Source organism: Oreochromis niloticus, linkage group LG3, assembly GCF_001858045.2.
Source record: "Oreochromis niloticus isolate F11D_XX linkage group LG3, O_niloticus_UMD_NMBU, whole genome shotgun sequence".
Lineage (NCBI taxonomy): Eukaryota > Metazoa > Chordata > Actinopteri > Cichliformes > Cichlidae > Oreochromis > Oreochromis niloticus.
The window spans coordinates 12,845,263-12,864,201 of record NC_031967.2 but is presented as its reverse complement, the minus strand read 5'-3'; the positions used below and the strand labels follow the sequence as shown (position 1 = coordinate 12,864,201).

The 18,939-nt window shown below is 41.3% G+C and overlaps 1 protein-coding gene across 33 annotated transcripts in view; it reads left to right on the top strand.

The window, feature by feature from the left end:
- Window positions 1-18,939, top strand: part of LOC100708363 (protein tyrosine phosphatase receptor type D) — a 397,350-nt gene that overhangs the window by 232,497 nt on the left and 145,914 nt on the right. For 32 of the 33 annotated variants that reach the window (XM_025906073.1, XM_019352730.2, XM_025906071.1 and 29 more), the window contains exon 9: window positions 1,155-1,192. The exons of the other annotated variant lie outside the window; for it this stretch is intronic. The gene's annotated coding sequence lies outside the window, so the exon portion shown is untranslated. The remainder of the gene's footprint in view (window positions 1-1,154; window positions 1,193-18,939) is intronic. 33 annotated transcript variants of the gene reach the window in all.

Below are 18,939 nucleotides of genomic sequence, written 5' to 3'. Positions count from 1 at the left end.
GTTTTTATGGATGTCAGCTTTTACACATGTAGCTCAGTATTAAGTTCATAGTAATTACAACAATGGTTTTTGCAGATGATTTTGTGTTTGGAAATGTAAAGGATTTGTCATGTCCCAGAAAACGACTGCCTGCTTTCAGTCCATTCACTGAATCCAGGCACGGCACCCATAAGCCCGAGCACAGCGCCATGATTACACACCAGAGAAATGGCAGCGTGCTGTACATCAAACTGTAGCCATTTAGTCTCAGTAACTCCATGATATAGCTCGCATATAAACTAGAAATAAATTCCCCTTCAGCATTTTGACAGCAGCTATTCAGACACTTAGCCCTCATGCTCTGCAGTCGTTTCCCTTTGCCAGAATCAATTGTGCTGGCAACCATTGCCAAGCTGGAATTTTATCTCCCAGCTGGAAAAAAAAAAGAGAGGAGGGGTGGAAGGGGGAACAGAGCATGGAGATATGCTGTTTATCAGTCACACCACTAATTTTCTCTCCCATCTCCTCCAGTTCCCTCTTTTTGAAAGTGAGCTTGGTAATAATCTATAAGACCTTGAGCGCCTCGTGCACACCGTCAGCCATGACACATCCCAATTTCTACTTCTTTTTTTTTTAGTGTTTTTTTTTTTCTTTCTTTGGTCGATCCCTGACCTTTTGAGCACCTCCCACATTTAATTAGTACTAAACTAAAAAGCTGCTCAGCGCCCCTCCTCACTCTCCTTCCTCCCCTTTTGTCCTCGTGACTCTTTTTTTTTTTTGGTGCCTCCATGGGAAATATACCGCATTCACGCCGTGATTGAATATCAGCGGTGAAGAAGGGGTTTTTGTAACGGCGTGGAAAATTACAAGGGTTTAAGTGTCAGACACATATGCCTGCCAAATGTAATCAGTGTGTAATAAATGTTTGCCCTTTACACTATAAAAGCAATGGCAGGACTGAATTAGTTCAGCTCAAGGCTGCACATCATTGCGTTGCCGTAGCTCTGATTAAAATTATTTCCCCGACAACAAGACCTGCTGTCTTCACCAGTTCCCTTTCTTGAAACTTCTCCCAAAATGACATTAACCTTTGTTTTTTATCATAATTGGTTTCATGATGACATGAACATACTGTAATCTAACATGCTTTTTGTTGTTGTGTTGTTGTCCTGCAGCTCTTGAACTCTTTGGAAGTTTGCTTGAGTGCTGAAAGGTAAGCTGCTAAAGTCAATTCACATGCAAGACTCACTGATTAAATAACAAAGATGGGCTCATTTCATTTCAAATTCAGTTTCCTCCTCTGCTCATTCCTAGAACTGTGCTAACGTTGGTTTCAGTGGAAGCACAGAGGTCAGAGAGCAAAGGGCCTCTCGCTCTTTTCTCCCCGCTGTTTAATTAGCGTGGTCTGAAAAATCAGGGTGCCGCTTAAGCAATCGCGAATCCTGCCCAGCCAACAAAAAAACATTAAAAACTTGTTTTTAACCACGTCTGGCAGAGATAAATGGCACGCCTCGCCCGTCTTCTCTGCTACCCATGCAATATTGCATTGTGGGAAGACATGTGGAGTGGCAGAAATCTAAGTGGGCATGTGGGTCATTCGATAATGACAAATCTATGTGGGCATTTTCTGTTTTGTTTGCAAAAAGAACTAGAAGTGCTTGTCTTTGCATTGTGTGCATGTTTTGATATGTTGACAAGACTCAGTGAGTGCATCGTGCACGGCTCAGGTAAAAATACACTTCTCTTATTAGCCTCAACCACAAAGCTGTGCTGAATTACAAAGAAGGAGCGAATATTTCCTAATTGAAATGCTCTATTCATTTGCTCTGGTTCGCCCAGATGAGATTCTAGGGCTTGGTTAGTTCAATAGATGGGAAAGACTCAGAGAATGATGTATTACATTCTTCTGCTTGATGAGAGAATGCCGAAGATTTCATTAAATGAAGGATTTTTGGATGGCTGCAAGAAGAGTGGCACAATCGTTAAACAACCTCTTCATCCATGAAAGACACGATGAACAGATATGTTCCACTAAAATACAGTATGAAAAATACATGCAGTACTGTGCACAAGTCTTGAGCCACCCCTCATTTCTTTTTATTTGGCTATCAAAATGAGAAATAGGTGCAATTGGTGAAACGGAAATACAGTATATAAGGCAAAAACAGAGTTTGTGCCATTCTAACGAGCTTGAAAGTCACTATTTGGTTCGACCACCTTTAGTCTTCAGCACAGTCTGAACTTTCTTACTCAGGCTTTCTTCTAATATCTTTTGGTAATCTTCAGGAATAGTTCTCCGGGCTTCTTGAAAGACTTTCAAAGCTCTTCTTTGGATGCTGCCTGCCTTTTCTGTTTTCTGCTAAGCCCTATTTAAGCCTATTTACCACATAAGAACTCGAAAAACTTATCCATGCCTTCATCACTTCTAGACTGGACTATTGCAACTCTCTCTGCAATTAGTCCAAAATGCACCAGCACACCTCTTAACCGGCACCAGAAAGCATGAGCACATCAGCCCTGTCCTCACTAACTTACACTGGCTTCCTGTCAAATATCACATTGATTTCAAAATCCTTCTGATCACTTTTAAAATTCTAAGTAATCTGGCCCCTAGCTACTTAACTGATCTCCTTGATCTGTACAACCCAACGAGAGCACTGAGATCCTCCAGCCAACTGCTCCTAATCCAACCAAGGTCTCGTTTAAAAACAAGAGGTCACCGTGCTTTTGCCATTGCCGCCCCTAGACTCTGGAATAATCTCCCAGTCGGCATCGGAATCAATTCAGTCGTTCAAATCGCGCTTAAAAAACACCTGTTCAACTTAGCTTTTGAAGCAAATTAGTTTGACTTTCATTCGGCCTACATTACACCATGTAAATGTAATTTTAATTATAATTGAACTATTTGATCCTTGTTCTGGCCGCAATGTGGTTTTATTGTGAAGCACTATGATCTACGCTGGTCTTTTAAATGTGCTATAGAAATAAACTTTGACTTGACTTGACTTGAAGATGATCCCACACTGAGGTCTGGACTCAGGGGAGGCCAATCCACAACTGATCAGCCAGTTTCCAGTTTCCTCAAAGGACACAACGTACACCATGCCGAGATAGCCCAAGTTTTCAGTTAATAGCTCTTTGCAAATTGAGTCGTTGGCGCAAAAATACTTACCTTCAGAAAGCCTGGATAACTAGAACGAGAAAGTCTGGCTCCTTGGAAGCAAAGTTTGAGGGGTGATTTATCTTATTCAAGCACTACTTATCTGGGCAGCAAGCATTATTGTGACTCGCAGTGTGAAAGGTTATGTTTCAAGCTTAAATCACAAAGTCGGGTTGGAACAAAGACTGGAGCACCATACGCCGAGACTCCTCAGATCTGTCCGGTGTGCCGAGGTAAAACTATTTTTAGATAGAGATTGCACTCAGTTGCCACTGGTGAAATTACCAGATAGAGGTTAAACACGATGTTAACATGAATTACCTGCAAGCAAATACAGCATCCATAAAAGTTTGAACTGATTAGGCTGAACGTAATCAAAGCATCTAGCCCAAACAGGGAAATGCACTGTAGGTCTGCGAGCCATTAAGATGACCTAATGCAGTTTTATACAAGAGTTTTCCATCCTTGAGGATAAACAGTAAGATGAGATCATTTTTTATTTTCTCTGTAACAATACACAGTAATGAAGTAATGAAGCATTGTCAGAAAGTACTGTATTTTTATTTATCTCAATCAGATAATGTTTAAAGGGATTTTTTTCCACTATATAACACAAACTCTACATTTAATATGGATCCATACTTACAATAGTTATTAAACAAAAAATAATAATACTGAAATCAGCCTTAGTTTAAATCTTAAAGTTTGAAACTTAATGCCACTGGGATCTCAAACTCTTTTATAACATGCAGGAAAAAAAGCACACACTTCACTTATAGGGTACTTTAGCAGTAATTGCTGGAGCCCTTTGTTGCTGTGTCGTGTTTCACTGGATCATAGTAAGGGAGCAGTTTGTAGCAGTGGGGGCATAATTAGTGATAGGCTTTGGACATGTCATACTCTGTTAGTCAGCCTCGCTTTAATTCCTTTGTCTCCTCTCTGCTCCGAGCATTTATTCAGGTTGTGTGCCTTTACACAGGCATCACAGTGCATGAGCATGCTTAATGTATCTAGTAAAGGTTTGTTTTGCCTTATATAAGTCCTGGCCACTTTTTTAGGTACACCTGTTCAACAGATTGTCGGTGCAAATATCTAATCAAACAGTCACATGGTAGCAACTCAGTGTATTTAGACATGTGGCCATGGTTTAGATCAGGAGTGTCCAACTCCAGGCCTCAAGCCCCGGTGTCCTACAGGTTTTAGATGTGTCCTTGATCCAAAACAGCTGATTTAAATGGCTAAATGATCTCCTCAACGTGTCTTGAAGTTCTCCAGAGGCCTGGTAATAAATTAATCATTTGATTCAGGTGTGTTGGCCCAGGATGAGATCTAAAACCTGCAGGACATTGGCCTTTGAGGTCTGGAGTTGGACACCCCTGGTCTAGATAACCTGCTGAAGTTCAAACTGAGCATCAGAATGAGAGAAGTAAGGTGATTTAAGTGACTTTGAATGTGCCATGGATGTTGGTGCCAGATGGGGTAATCTGAGTGTTTCACCAACATCTCTAGGGTTTTAAAAAAAAGTGTCTTGATGATGATGTAGAAATAAATACTTGGTACAACCACGGTATGCAGAAGAGCATCTTGTGGTGGATTCCTATAGACCAACATGTTACAATTTGCCATCACAGAAGACCACACCAGCAGCAGAAGACCACACCAGGTAGCCACTCGTGCCATCTAAGATAAGGAGCTGAGGATCAAATTTGCACAGGCTTACCTTAACTGGACAATAAAAGATTGACTCCTCAGATCAGGCAATGTTTTTCCAGAGTTTCTGCTACAACATTTGGATAGTAGGATCAGAATTTGATGTAAACAACCTGAAAGCATGGATCCATCTTGCCTTGTGGCAACAGTTCAGGCTGGTGGTGGTGGTGTAATGATGTTGAGGATGTTTCCTTGGCACACTTTGGCCCCCTTTTTAGTAGCACTTGAGCATTGTTTAAATTCTACAGCCGACCTGATTATCGTTGCTGACCGTGTCCTTGCCTCTATGATCACAGTGTACCTATCTTGTGATGGCTACTTCCAGCTGGATAATGTGCCATTTCACAAAGCTCTAATAATCTCAAAGTGGTTTCTTGAACATGACAGCGACTGTTCTCAAACGGCCTCCGCAGTCACAAGACCTCAAGCCAAATAGAGCATCTTAGGGATGTAGTGGCACAGGAGATTCACATCATGGATATACGGCCAATAAATCTGCAGCAACTGTTTGATGCTATCATGTTAATATGGACCAAAATCTCTGAGGAATGTTTCCAGCACCTTGTTGAATCTGTCTCACAAAGAATTAAAAGAGCTTTGAAAGCAAAACCAGCACTAGGGCGGTCTAATATTGTGGCTGGCGAGTGTATTGTGTTGTCAGTTCAGAAAATAGTATTTATCTGTATGAACATTTGCTAATATATGCTCATGTTGGTCTTTCTTGTGTCTGTGCCTGTCTGTACTAATATACCTGTGCAAGTGCCCCTTTGATTTCCAGCTGAACAAAAGAAAAACAAATCATTCAATTCTAGCCAAGTCCTACAAGCTAGAAAGGCTTCAGTATTCAGCTGGCTCATGAAGCTCACTTTGTCTATAATTAGAGGAAACCTTTTGGGGCTTTCCATTTTCCTTTTTAAGTAGGTCCCAGTAGCAATGAAATGCATAAAAAAAACCGATATTGCATGATGCCAAAAGGTAGACTGGTGATTACCGTCAAAGGCCATTTTTTTTGGCGTGATCAGCGTGTGTCTATGCGTGGAGTTTGCAGAGTGGTTTTTCAACCTAGGCTGATGATGTGAGGGGGGGATGAAAGCTGCTTTGAGGATACAGTATACGGCTGGGAGGAAAAGCTTTTCCTTCACTCCCTTCCACTGCCTTTTCTCCAATTTTCCCTTTCTCCTTCATCCCCCTCCTTCATTTCCCTTCTTTCTGCCCTCTTTCATTCTCCTGCCACTCTACCCTTCCTATCTCTTCTCGCCTGCCTCTCCCCTCCCTCTGTTGTTTCCCTATCCAATTTTCCCCATACATCCAGTCCACTCTCTGTGTAGCCTCTTTCCCCTGCCACAGCTGTCTTCATACCTGCACTCATCTGTAACTGCTCTGCTCTGTGTGCTCCCTCTTTGGCTCTTTTTTCCCCCCATTAATTCCTGACCCCACTTTCCCCCATATAGGCTGGCAGCAGTTAAGGACACTGTTCGCAAATTGATGATTAGACACATTTTCAGGAAGTGAAGATTACACAGTTCTATAATGGTTTTGGGGGTTTTTTTTCCTGTTGCAAAAATTCACTTTGCACTTTGTGTAGTTAGTGTGGGATTGTTGCTTTAAACCTACAAGTCATTTTAAGATGTAGATTTATAAATGTGGAACATGGGGTGCAGGTGCATGCCCAGAGCGATTTTAAGGAATGCTCCTGAAGCCGTAACACATGGCACCTATGCAAAATAGCAATCCACGTGCTTCTGTTCCTTCATCACGCTATATTAGCTTTACAGACGGAAAGAGAGAAAAAAAGCAGCGTGCCTCGAGGTGAACTTCCAAGGTTAGAGAACGTACAGATTTGTACTCTCTGCTCTGGTTAACTGAAATGAATTACTCAGATAACTGTGTTATGTGATGAAGAAGTAAATGTGAGAAAAATGCACTTAAACGAATTAGTTTTGGTGCATTGCAGCACGTGTGTATTCTTATTGAACAAATCTGGGTTTAAAGTACCTGGATTTCTTGCGTAGCTATAATGATATTATTGTTTAGCACAAACAAATGTCATGTAAGAAAAAAAGATTGCATTGGTATTACTCTAGACCTTTATACTTTTCCATTAACCATCATCACAAGGCAGGCTTGTGGCTTATTCAGACTACAGATACACATCAAAGTCCAGTGTTTGCACAAAGCTTTCTTGTTGCCGACTATCTTAAGTAGGACTAATTTTCTCTGTATTCGGGGTAAATTAGGAATGCTTTCAAACTAACAAATATGGCTGACTGAGATAAAGCTCCACGCTGCCAAGCTGGGCTCACTCCAGGGGAAGGAAAAAGAAAACATGTCTGGTGAAAGAAACATTTAGAAGTACATTTTAAATTCACTATTTAGCAAAAACAAAACAAAAAACATGGCAAACCAAAATATGCCTTTTTGTTTGGGTGTCTATGGCAAATGACAAATTATGCTTCTTGCTCCCTCTTTGTGTTAGTCGTAGACAGGTGAACACTGAACAACAGCAAAAAGCACTTAGGGTCCAAAGTAAGAAGTTTCCCTTTTAAATTACAGGAATGTACAGGCAGATGCATTTGCCACATTTTAACAGTATTTTTTTTTTCAATCTGCCCACTACAACAACGGTTTCTACTGTCAGCTGTTTGTTTGCCGCGTTGTTTTGCTGTTCCTGCTGTAATTTTCATAAACGGTTTATTACTGTAAAAATGCGTGTGCACGTCTTTGCTCATGCACGTTAAGTTTGTTTTCATGTCTTGTCTTGAACTATGACACAATAACAGCTGGGTCCGATCACTCTTCATGTATTATAGCATAAAAATTTATAGTAGCTTGGCGTCAGTATTATTTCCTCAAAGACATCAGAATTTACATTCCTGTGCACCGTATTCACAAAGAAATGTCTTTTACTGTTTACAATTCCCAGTATTTTTACGGTAGTGGTTGTTTAGTGTCGTAGTAGTAATCGGAGATGGGAAGTAACGCATAATCTGATTACTATTTTTTTCAAGTAACGAGTAAAGTAAGGGATTACTATTGCAAAAAAGGAATTGGATTACTGTTACTTTCCCTTAAGCATGCTGCGTTCCTGCGTTACTAAACCGTGATTTTAGTAACGCACGTCATTACGACCTCCGTGGCAGCAACAGACGTGTGTAGATCAACAGTGGATAATATGGAGTGTGGGAGAGAGTACGACCGTGCAGCGTTTGAAGCTTGGAAGTATTCACATTACTTTGAGTTTGATTCTGTAAAAAGTGACAAAAACATGAGCGTCCGCTGTACACTCTGCGTGGGAAGAAAACGTCTTTCTGTATGAAAAATTAAACTTCAAATCTGAGCAAGCACCAAGCACGCTGCCACGGGAGTGTTAAATTCACGGAGAAACCCCCGGATCCTCCCACTGGCATGACCAGTGCAGCACCGGGCGAACCTCCCCCGGCCCCACTCCTGCTAAACAGATGACAATAGATTTAAGAGCGACAGGACTTAGTGCCGCAGAATCCTTGATTTTATTTATCTTTTGCTGTGTTTTACTTGCATCTATTTGAAAGAGTGAGTGTAAACACAAACTTATTTTATTTTATATGCTGGAATATGCAGAAAATTGGTTTAAATGTTAAACAGATTTCTTCCAGTCAGAGAATGTTGCATATAATTTAATTTTTGCTTGACGCATGAAGTTAAAGGATTAAAACTAATAAAAAAAAGTTTTAAAAAGAGACTTTTTTCATTTGATTACATTTTATATGATGGATTATGCAGGAAAAATAGAATTGGGCTGAAAGGTCTGTTGCTTTATTACCTATTCAGGTTGTGTATCATGTTTTTAAAAAGTAACTAAGTAATAAAGTAACTAATTACTTTGGAAAATAAGTAATCAGTAAAGTAATGGGATTACTTTTTTCAGAACTAATTAGTAATTAGTAACTTACTTTTTTCAAGTAACTTGACCACCACTGGTAGTAATAATAATAATAGTAGCAATAGTAGTGGCTACATTTTGAAAGGTGGAGTATGTTTTTATGCTAACACATAACAATCTGTGATGCTAACAATTATTGCAAATATTTTTTTAATAACTTAACCAGTAATCGTTCCATAATTCTTAACTTTAATTCCTATGAGATATTTCATCAGACTCATAGCTTAAATGTGCGTTCTGTATCTTATTCTGCATTCATGGAAAATGTTGTAACCCCCCCCCACCACCACCACCACCACCACTGGCTTTATTTGCTTGATTGTAATTCACTGTCTACTATTTGAGAAGTCGAGGCAGCTTGCTATTGATTTTATTTAGAAGGCTTCTACCCTTTATATTATATATTTTATTTCTATAATTCACCATGCATAGGAGAGCAATTGGTTCCAAGTGCATGCATGAATCAATGTTTCCCTGGAACTAGCTCCGTTGACTGCATGCAGTTCAATACCTCCTATTTATGTTTTAATTACGATGATCTACTAAGTGTAGGGAGCTCTGGCCTGCTCTCACAATCAGCAGCAACAAGCCCGGTAGCGTATGTCATATTTTATTGAATTTTACCATCTATACATACATGTGTCTGCACAGAGTATGGTGATCTGTAGCAATCCGCTTTGACTGGGACAGTTACAGCTGATGTACACAATGGGAATTTGGTAGAAAACACTGAACACATGACTGACTTTTAGGAAGCTACACATGAAATAAGCAGTGGCTCATTTTATTTGCATCGTTCAGTTTTTTGTTTTTTTGTTTTTTTTAATGCCCCGTTCTGATGCTCTTCTTTTGCAGTGTAGCTCCATACTGGGCTTTAAACCCCACCGTGTTTGTTCTGTACTGCTTTTGTTTGGCAGAACAGTATATCATTTAATCAGTCGCCATTAGAAGTGATTGCTTAACTCAGTATGCCATATAAGTGGATTCTGGCAAGCCTTGAAGCCATAAATTTTATTGACTCGAGTAATTAGGAGAGATCAATAAAAGGCAGTTTCTTTCACAGTCCTGCTTTCCCGGGACTGCATTCGTTGGTGCGCTTCTCTGTTTCCCGGTTCCACTGCAAAATCTCAACGTGATGACACAGAACTGCTTTAAAAAGCTGAACCAAAAGGTTTATGATGTATTTTATGAACATAGGTATCTCAGTGCAACAACCTTTTACAGTGTCAGCCTGAAGTCAGGAAGAAATATGATTCTATTTTAAAGAGAAAGAAACCACCAGGGCTCCACTTTTCCAACTTCTTTGCAATTTGTTGCCGTTGTTTTATCTGGTGCCGTTTGCAGATGCTCCACCAGTAATACCTATTATGATACAGTAGAGAAACGGCCCCATAGTGTGTTCCTGTCAAGTCTCTTAAGTTGATAGCTGTGTCTTTGCACACTGCGGGAAGAATCCCTTTCTGTCAAACAACAGCTGGTGAAGACAACATGATGCGGAGGCCACGGACGAGTGAGCCATCAAACCTCCGTCTCTGACAGCATTTTGGCAAGCCGTGTTTCATAAGAGTCTGTCTCTCTCCGCTCTGCCTTTATGCTGCATGAAGCAATAATAATTGTGCTGTGTTCTCACTTGAATGGTAGACGTATCCCCCGTGTGGCAAAGACAGTCAAAAACGGGAAGTTTGGAGGGATGTACGAAGGAAGCCCCACGAATTAGCATGAATGAAATGAATCACACTTCTCCAGGGAGTATGATTCATTAGCTGGAAAATGTTCAGAGGAGGCATTGGTGGCAACCAATAAAACTAATATAACTTGTCCTTTATGAGCCTCAGCAGCTATGAAAAGCGAGGTTACACTACAGATGAAGCAAGTCTTTTGCTGACAGGGTTCAAAGAAAAATTCTTGCAAGGAATGGATCTACAAGCTGTTCAAGTGAGCTGCGTGAATTAAAAAATCCATGTAGGAAAGGCCATGAAACCATTCCTTTAAATCATTGTGTTTCATCCAAGCTCTAAAGCATTTTCCACCAACATGCTACACCTAGGTTTTCCTGCAAACTGTTATTGAATCAAGCCACAACAACCTTATCCTCCGCTCCATCAGGGCCCGATTTCAGTCCAAACCAAGCCCCTATTCTCCTTTCCTTGATCCCCTCTGAAAAGCAAAGTGATTAGAAGTAGACTTAAAGTTGACTATAGCAAAAGAAACCCCCCAAAAACCAACCCTCCCACCCCAAAGCTCCACCCATTCCCAACAGGACCTTCTTGAATCCCCAAAGCCTTGGGCATTTTATCAGCATCAGGGGATCAGGCAATCTCTCCCACTCTCTTCAAACGGGTAGCCCGGTGTGTTCCGCGGCCTTGTGTGTAATCTCTTTGGCTGTCGACAGATCTCGCAAAGGGGTCAGCTGTGATAACAGGATCACTCAGGTGGAGACGGGGGCGGGGGGAGGAGACTGCTAAAGAAAGGGACAGAAGCTAAAAGGAGAAAAATGCAGGAAAGTGCAAGGTGAGCTCCCTCTTGCTCAGCGGGGCTGGTACTTCTGATGAGAAAGAATACCTTCTTTTTTTTGTACATAAGATGCAAAGAAATGAGACGTGCATGGACGTGCATGAGCACAAAAGAACAACCGCAAAGTTAAAACGCACGAATGACCGAGGCAAAATCACTCAACGCTCAAGTCATGAAAAACTCATCTTTTTTGAGACGTTTGCTAATTTTAGACATTGTATAGACAAAACAGCCGATCCCATACGGAGTAATAACAATCAACAGATTAATCAATAATGACAATAATAGTACTAATTATACAGCTGCAGCAGAATGAGCAGCCGGCTTTAGAGCTAAATGCAGCACAATAAGCTTTTGCTGAAAGAAATACAATCATGTCCAAGCTATTATAGTGGAAATAATAGAAAATCCAATATTTGGTTACAAACTGAGCCCTATTTGACATGGCTGGATGCCTGACAGAGCAGTGAGGCGCCCTGACAAGGCTGTTTTGCCCTGTCTTGCCTAGTCTGCCTCTTGCTAACACTCTGACCTGGCATCTTATTAAAACTGCTATTACCCACGGACTGGGGGAAAAAAAAAAGGAGCAGCGGTGGACATAAATAGTGGAAAAAAATGGAAAGGTGAAAGTTCATGGAAAACTCGGGAGCCTCAGTATCAATTTTACGCTTGAGCATCCAGCTGATATCAAGCAACAGAGACACATTACTTGTGCCCCATCACACATTCAAGCATATACGCAAAGAAATGTATGCATGCAGACGCACAGCATTCACAGACTCGCCCTTTTCTCCCCACAACCCCCCCCCCCCCCCCCCCCCGGTTTTTTGACTCTCTCTCTGACACACACATGCTGAGAAGCAGCATGGTAGGCAGTGACACAAAGCTAATGCCTTGTCACACAGGCTGTCAGCAGATTAGCCAGTGGATTACACCCCAGCCATTAGATGTACACAGAGCGAAAGGCCACAAACATGGTAGCAAGAGAGTAGAAGAGGAAGAGAGTGAGGCAGAGTATGAGGCTGGCAATGGAAAAGGCATAGTCTGGAGTAAGGCACGGGAGCAGTTAATAGAGCACAATTTAAACTTAAAAGAAGAGGAGGGAAAATAAATGGCGACCGCAGAAAGCAACAAGTCACACGTAGTAGATTTTGAATGGGGAAGATGTAAGGATAAGAAGAAAAGCGATTGTCAAGAGAATTTGTTGCCAGAGCAATGGTAACAAGATAATCACAGAGACAGGACAGGCAAAAAAAAAAGTAATAACAATGGTAAAGCGAGAGTCGCGGAGAAAAACAGAAAAGAGAGAAAGGGGTGGGAAAGGATCCAAGAGCACATGAGAGTCCAGAGAAGAGGGAGCGTTGTGTAGTGTACAGGTAGGGGGGGAATGAAAAGGAGTGGAGGTGATGAGAGACATGAGAGGGGAGAGAAAAGGACGCTTGAAAAACAGAAAGGGAAGGGGAGGGGAGGAGAGATGGAAATGACAGAAGCAGGAGTGGAGATTAGAGGGGAGAGATGGGATGTGAAGCATCAGAGGACAGGGTTGAGAATTCTCTGCAGTATATTAAAAACAATGCAGCATGCAGCAGACGAGCAAAGGCAGATGATAAGAAGTGGAAGATGGACCGTAATGTAAAGGATTAGTAAAAAAAAAACAAATTTAAAGCTGATTTCAGACATTTTTCACCCACAGTAGCCACAGGAACTCTAATATTATTACAGCTAGGGTTTGGCGTGTTTCGCGCCACACGTAGCTTACTCAAATGTCGATTTAAAGAGACAAACATACCCTGCTGCTAACATCTGTCACAATCTGCTCGTTTCAAAGCGAATCATCTCGATTACCTTTAAGACTATTGTGACTGATTTGTATTTAGATCATTGCATCAGTTTTAAAAACCCGGACATTGCACTGTCCATACACGTGTCCCTTTCACTCCACGAAAATTTAAAAAAAAAAGTTGCATATATTTAATATTTCTCTCTTTTATTAAAAGAAAGACAGAAATTTTGGGACGGAATCGATAGGACGGTACTTTGGGCATGGTAGGAGCCCCTCTCCGAGAATTGAGAGGGTTTGGACAGGAATTGGTTATAGGGTTTTGTAATGGGCATGGGAGTTTAAGGGGTTCCCTACTGACTCTCGGGATTTTGTGCTGGCGTAATTTAGTTTATCGGAGGAGTATTTGGACAGATGTTGGGTCGCCCCAGTTCGGGTCGCGACAGTTATGTTTACATATGTGTATAATTTGTTTTTTCTTAACCCCACAGATTATATGCATTTCATTCTGTTTAGTTTGTTTCTTTTGCCTTCTTTTTTCTTATTTTTGTTTGTATGTACTAAAAATTTGGAAAAAGTACAAAATAAAAAGTATTTAAAAAAAAAAAGAAAGACAGAAATTACAGTTTGTTTTAAGGCTACATTAACTGAAGGAGGCAAGGCTGTCTACAGAAAACTCTGAGTATCTTTGTTCTGCCACTTTCAGGCTCATAACTGCATTAATTTTGGGGGGATTCCACTAGAATAGGTTCACATGCTTTCATTTTCAAATCACATTATTCTTCCCCTGCTATGCATTACTATCTATCCTTCCTAGAATCACTAGCTTTCAAATTATGCAGTATGTATTGGTGTTAGAGGCTAAAAGCCAATAAATGAAAATGGAAAAAAAGGAAAGAAAGAAGAGAAACACCCTTCAACCACGTTATGGTGTTGATGTTGCATAGTTTGTACACTAGAGGGTGCCCTGCAACTTCCCTGTTTGGAACGACACAAACCCAAGCAGGCGGCTGAGTTGGGAAGAGGAAAAACACATAATCAACCGTTGTGACGATAAAACAAGATCGGTGAGGACTTGTGGTTTGTTTTTGTTTTTTTGTTGTTTGCTTTTATTGCTGCTTTTTTCGGGAACAGTGGGTTGCTCCAACAGTTTAATTTGATATTTTTTTATGCTCTTCCTTTTTTATATTTTAAGGACATAACTAGCTACACATAGCAAATGTTTGAAATCTGGTTATGTTTTATGTGTCTGTAAGAAAACAAAATATCAGTCAATATATCGGATTTTTAAATCGCCAAAAGTATCGGTATCGGTCTTAAAAATCTTATATCAGTCGAGCTCTAATTAGTGCACTTGCTGGACAAGTTTCACCCAGATGTGCTGCACGTTTCTCTGGCCTTAGTGGCATAAGTAATTTGGATGTACTGATGAAACAATCCCAAGCTTCATTTAGTAGTCCATTTAGCAAATGACAAAATTACATTTTTTTTAATATTAATTGCAATTTTATCTCTAATTTTAATGATACTAACTATCTGCTGCTATAGATAATGGGATGTGATTTAAAAAAGAAGACTGTATTGTTAGGGGTGTTTTGTGAATGGAAATATGGCTCTTCTGCTTTTTCCCCCGGTTCTATTCATCTCTCCCTCTTCTCTGTTTTTTTCTTTTCTTTTTTCTAACCAGTCTCTGATTCCTAGTGGAGAGGTGTCAGGCCTCCTCAGTTGGTGTTTCATTTTACAATAATCTACTTCACTGCCCCTACTGCCACTGCTACCTAAAGCCCCCCCACCACAAAACCACTTTGCAGATGTAATGACACATAATTGTCTGTTGGATTTGCCTGCTAGGGGCTTCGTTCTGAGCCGGTATTTGTACAAGAATGAAAAGGGGGAGATGTCAAGTTAACAGGGGCTAATGTGAAATTCTGATATCCATTAAGACCGGATATTGCATTCAGAATAGCCATAAGAAGGATGCCATACTGTGCTAACACACAAGTCATGTGTTTATGTGCGCTTTGAGTTTCTAGTAGCATATAGACCAGTTGGCGATAAACTCAGGAGTGGTTTAAATGTTTCCAAGCTTTCATGCATGCCAGTGTGTACATGCATAATGTATGTGCATGCATGCATGCATGCGTACAGGAGGATATATTTGTGTGTGTGTGTGTATTTGACAGCGAGTCTGATGTCATTCAGGACGCTTTAGCTGGTTGAGTGATCCGAACGTGTGCTGCGGAATGAGTTGCGACTCCGAGTGCCGGAGGGAGATGAGAGGGAAACTAAATGTGTGAATCCCCACAGGATATTTAGACTGTTTATTATGATAAGCTCCTGTGTGCGCACATCCTCTATATAAACATGAATAAATACACACATAAACTTGTGAAGTAAGAATGAAAGAGAAAGATGAAAATGCAAACGGGGAAGCGGAGAGGAAAAAAAATGATGAGGAGACAAAGGAAAGAGGAAAAAAGAGTTAGGAGACGCGTCGAGTCCCATTTTTTGCGCAGCGATCGGCTCGTAGTTCACAGCCTTTAAAAACTAATTCCACACCGAGCTATCCATAGCTATCTCACATGGGAGCCATTCCACCTTTTAAACCAGCTCTCACTTAAAGCAGGCCCAGATGTAAGTCAAGGGGCTGCTTTGGATTAGCCAGCGAGAAAAACTCATTTCCTTTGCCATTTTACGAGCATTTAATTTGAAACAATTAAGATATTACGGTGCTGCGAATTCACTACACAGAATGACAGCTGGGAGCAATCCCATAAACCCCTGAACCAGTGAATGAGCCACCTTGTGACTCTTTTCTTTTTTCTTCTTCTTTTTGCTCCACTCGCCTCCTCCTCCTTTTCCTCCATCTCCTCTGCTGTTTCATCGAAGTCTTTGGCTCAAGGCTCTGTTCACTGTTCAGGTGAATGTACTACCTTTGCTTCAGCTGACATCTCGCCGCTGCCGCCAATTAATTTAGCGGCTCGTAAATGCACCAGTTGGCTGATGAAAGAATAGCCTAATTTCCAGAGTCTAAAGGGAGGAAGAGAGCACCGAGGATGTTTACCTTCTGGACGGCTTTTTATTCATCTCGGCTTTTATTGCATTATTGAAGTTTTAGCACAGGCTGCCTCACTCATCTTTGGAGAAGTACATGAGAACGGTGCTAACTACAGGGGGCAGCAAATGGTAAGCTGAGATTCAGATAGCTGTCAGTGTGGTCGTCATCATGAAACTGTTTTCGTTCTTTCTTTCTTTTTTGCATACTGCTGGACATTTTTGAATTGGGGCACTTGTTTGACGTCATGCAGCTGTTTATTTCGTGGACTTTGATAACACACATATTGATCACCCTCCATGTCCTATCTGTCCTACACTTAAATAACTCTGCCACTCCCCGGCTTCAGATTCGCGCGAGCTTTGTCAGCTTTCACCCATCAATTCACCTCCTCCTCCTCCTGCCTCCCACATTGGCATAGAAGGGCACCGGAGGTGTGAAATTGATGAAGGTGTGCTTGTGAAAATGTCAGTGGGGGATCACTGGCCAAAGAGAGAGTGAGGGAGAGTATATTTTTTGAAGGGGGGGGTAGAGGGAGTGACGGATAGGAGTGGCAGACACTCCTTTTCATGAACACTGGACTGTAAAATGGAGGACCTAGTGCAAACAATGGCCATGATCAATCGGCTATGGTGAGAGGCTCCTCGTAAATGCCCACATGTGCTAAAAGAGAGAAAAAGAGAGGGGAGAAAAGGCAGGATAGAGAGAGAGAGAAAGAGACAGAAAGAAATGAGGTATGTGTCACTATTAGTTTGGCAAGGAAAAGTCAGAGAGGTAGAGAGCAGAAGAAGTAGATATAGAGAGCAAGACAGAGAAGGGTGGAGATAAATGAGCAAGTGGTATAAGATGATGACAGGAGAAGGTAAAAAGGCTTTTAGAGTAAGGAGGAATTTAAATAAATGAAAAGACAAGAATGGGAGTGGATAGAGGGGAAACAGACAGAAAAAGGGGGAGTGTGTGATTCGTCCTCAGACTCACCGATTTGACTTCAGGCAGGAAGGGAGAATCACAAAGAAACAGGAAAAGAGCTGAAATGTAAAACAAAGGGATCGTAGCTATATTACATTATCACATCGTGGCGATGATTCAACCTGTTTTAACTCAGTGCTGTAGATGGTTTGCTGTATCAGTGGCCATCCCATGGACAGCTTTTTTTCACATTGTTTTATTGTTGCGTCGATATATAATTTAAATCAGACAAAATTCAGCCAAATTTTCCCAGAGCTTAATATTTACTGATTCCATTGTTATACAACAGAAAGAAGAAAAGAAAAGAAAAACAATAATGACGTGAGTTCGGGGATTAGCAGAACTGTTGAGTCACTAATCAACCAAGCGTTGTATTCCTAGCTCATTAAATATGTCTTTAACATAAAATGAAAATAAAAAGATGGCCGCAGTAACTGTGATGTCACCCGCAGGTGTTTGGACTCCAGTTTTTGAAGCATTAGCAGGGAGATAACATTTTGGCTGCTACTATTTTGGTTTTTTAGGGGGCATAAATGGTTTTGTTTGGGTGAGAGGCTGGAGTCCTGACTTGTCAGTGGCTCAAAGTAGAGTTGGTGCCTAGCAGACAGTTATGCTCAACAGAGGCTATCTCACCAAATCACAACAGCAGTCACCTCAAGGCGCTTTATATTGCAAGGACCCTAAAAATAATACAGAGGAAACCCCAATGATCAGATAACCCCCTATTAGCAAACACTTAGCGACAGTAGGAAGGAAAAACTCCCTTGTAACAGGAAGAAGCATCCAGCAGAATCAGACTCGGGGAGGGGAAGTTATGAAGTTAAGACAACCATCTGTGTGGAGTGGCTCACGCTTTTTGGGCCACCCTCAAGTGGCCACTCCAGGAATTGCACATTTTCGCTCTTCTGCTACGACTTGATTTTTTTTAACCCTGCCTGTTGGCACTTACTAAGTTCTCACCTGTATTTTCTTATAGTGGATGTGCACATAAAGCATACAGACCATATGTTCATTCTTTTGAGAAGGTCTGTATTTGCATGGAAACAGCACATAACATCACATAACAACTCAAAGGCACAACAACGTAGGTATTGGTATTCACCGTGACAGCTGTCTGCTACTTACGGAGGAGAGTAGTGGGTTCTCACAGCTTACCTGCATATGCATACCCTCCTTCTGCATAAGAAGGGCCCTCCACAGCTGCAAATGTGACTTCATGCTGACTGAATATTAGTCAAGTGCTGCTGGGGTTAGATTAGTTTTGGGGGAAAGCCCCTGTCATCCACTTTCACTTGTCCACCTCCACTTCCTTTAATCTTCCTCCTACCATATCAGGTGTATGAAAGCAGTGTTGATGCAGACTTGTAAGGGGAACACTGTGCCCGACTCACTTCGCTCACACATAAATTTAACATTTAATCCAAATGCACATTTTAGCCGGTTTAGTGGACAGTGTCCTGAGCTAGGTTCCACAGAGTGACTCCATCAGGCAGGAGTTGACTCAATCTGTCCAACCCTCTCTCCCTTGCTACCTTTATCTCTCTCTTTGTCTCTCTGTGCAGGCCGCTGCACACCGCGGCTGCTCACGCCATCCCAGTTGATCTCTTAATGGACCTAATTGCTTTTCAGCTCATTGCACCCCATGCCAGCACTAAACTAAATCAAACCGAGGCCCCATCCACAAGCCTCATTGCAAATCTGATTCCGCTTGACATCATAATAAGGTGATATTGACTACTCATGACTCAGCAGTTTCAGAAAAGATGACTAAGCTTTTGGTTTTCTCACCATGACATGCCCTGTGAAAGGAAAAACTGTTCAGGTCACACAAGAGTTCAAGTTACCCTCCT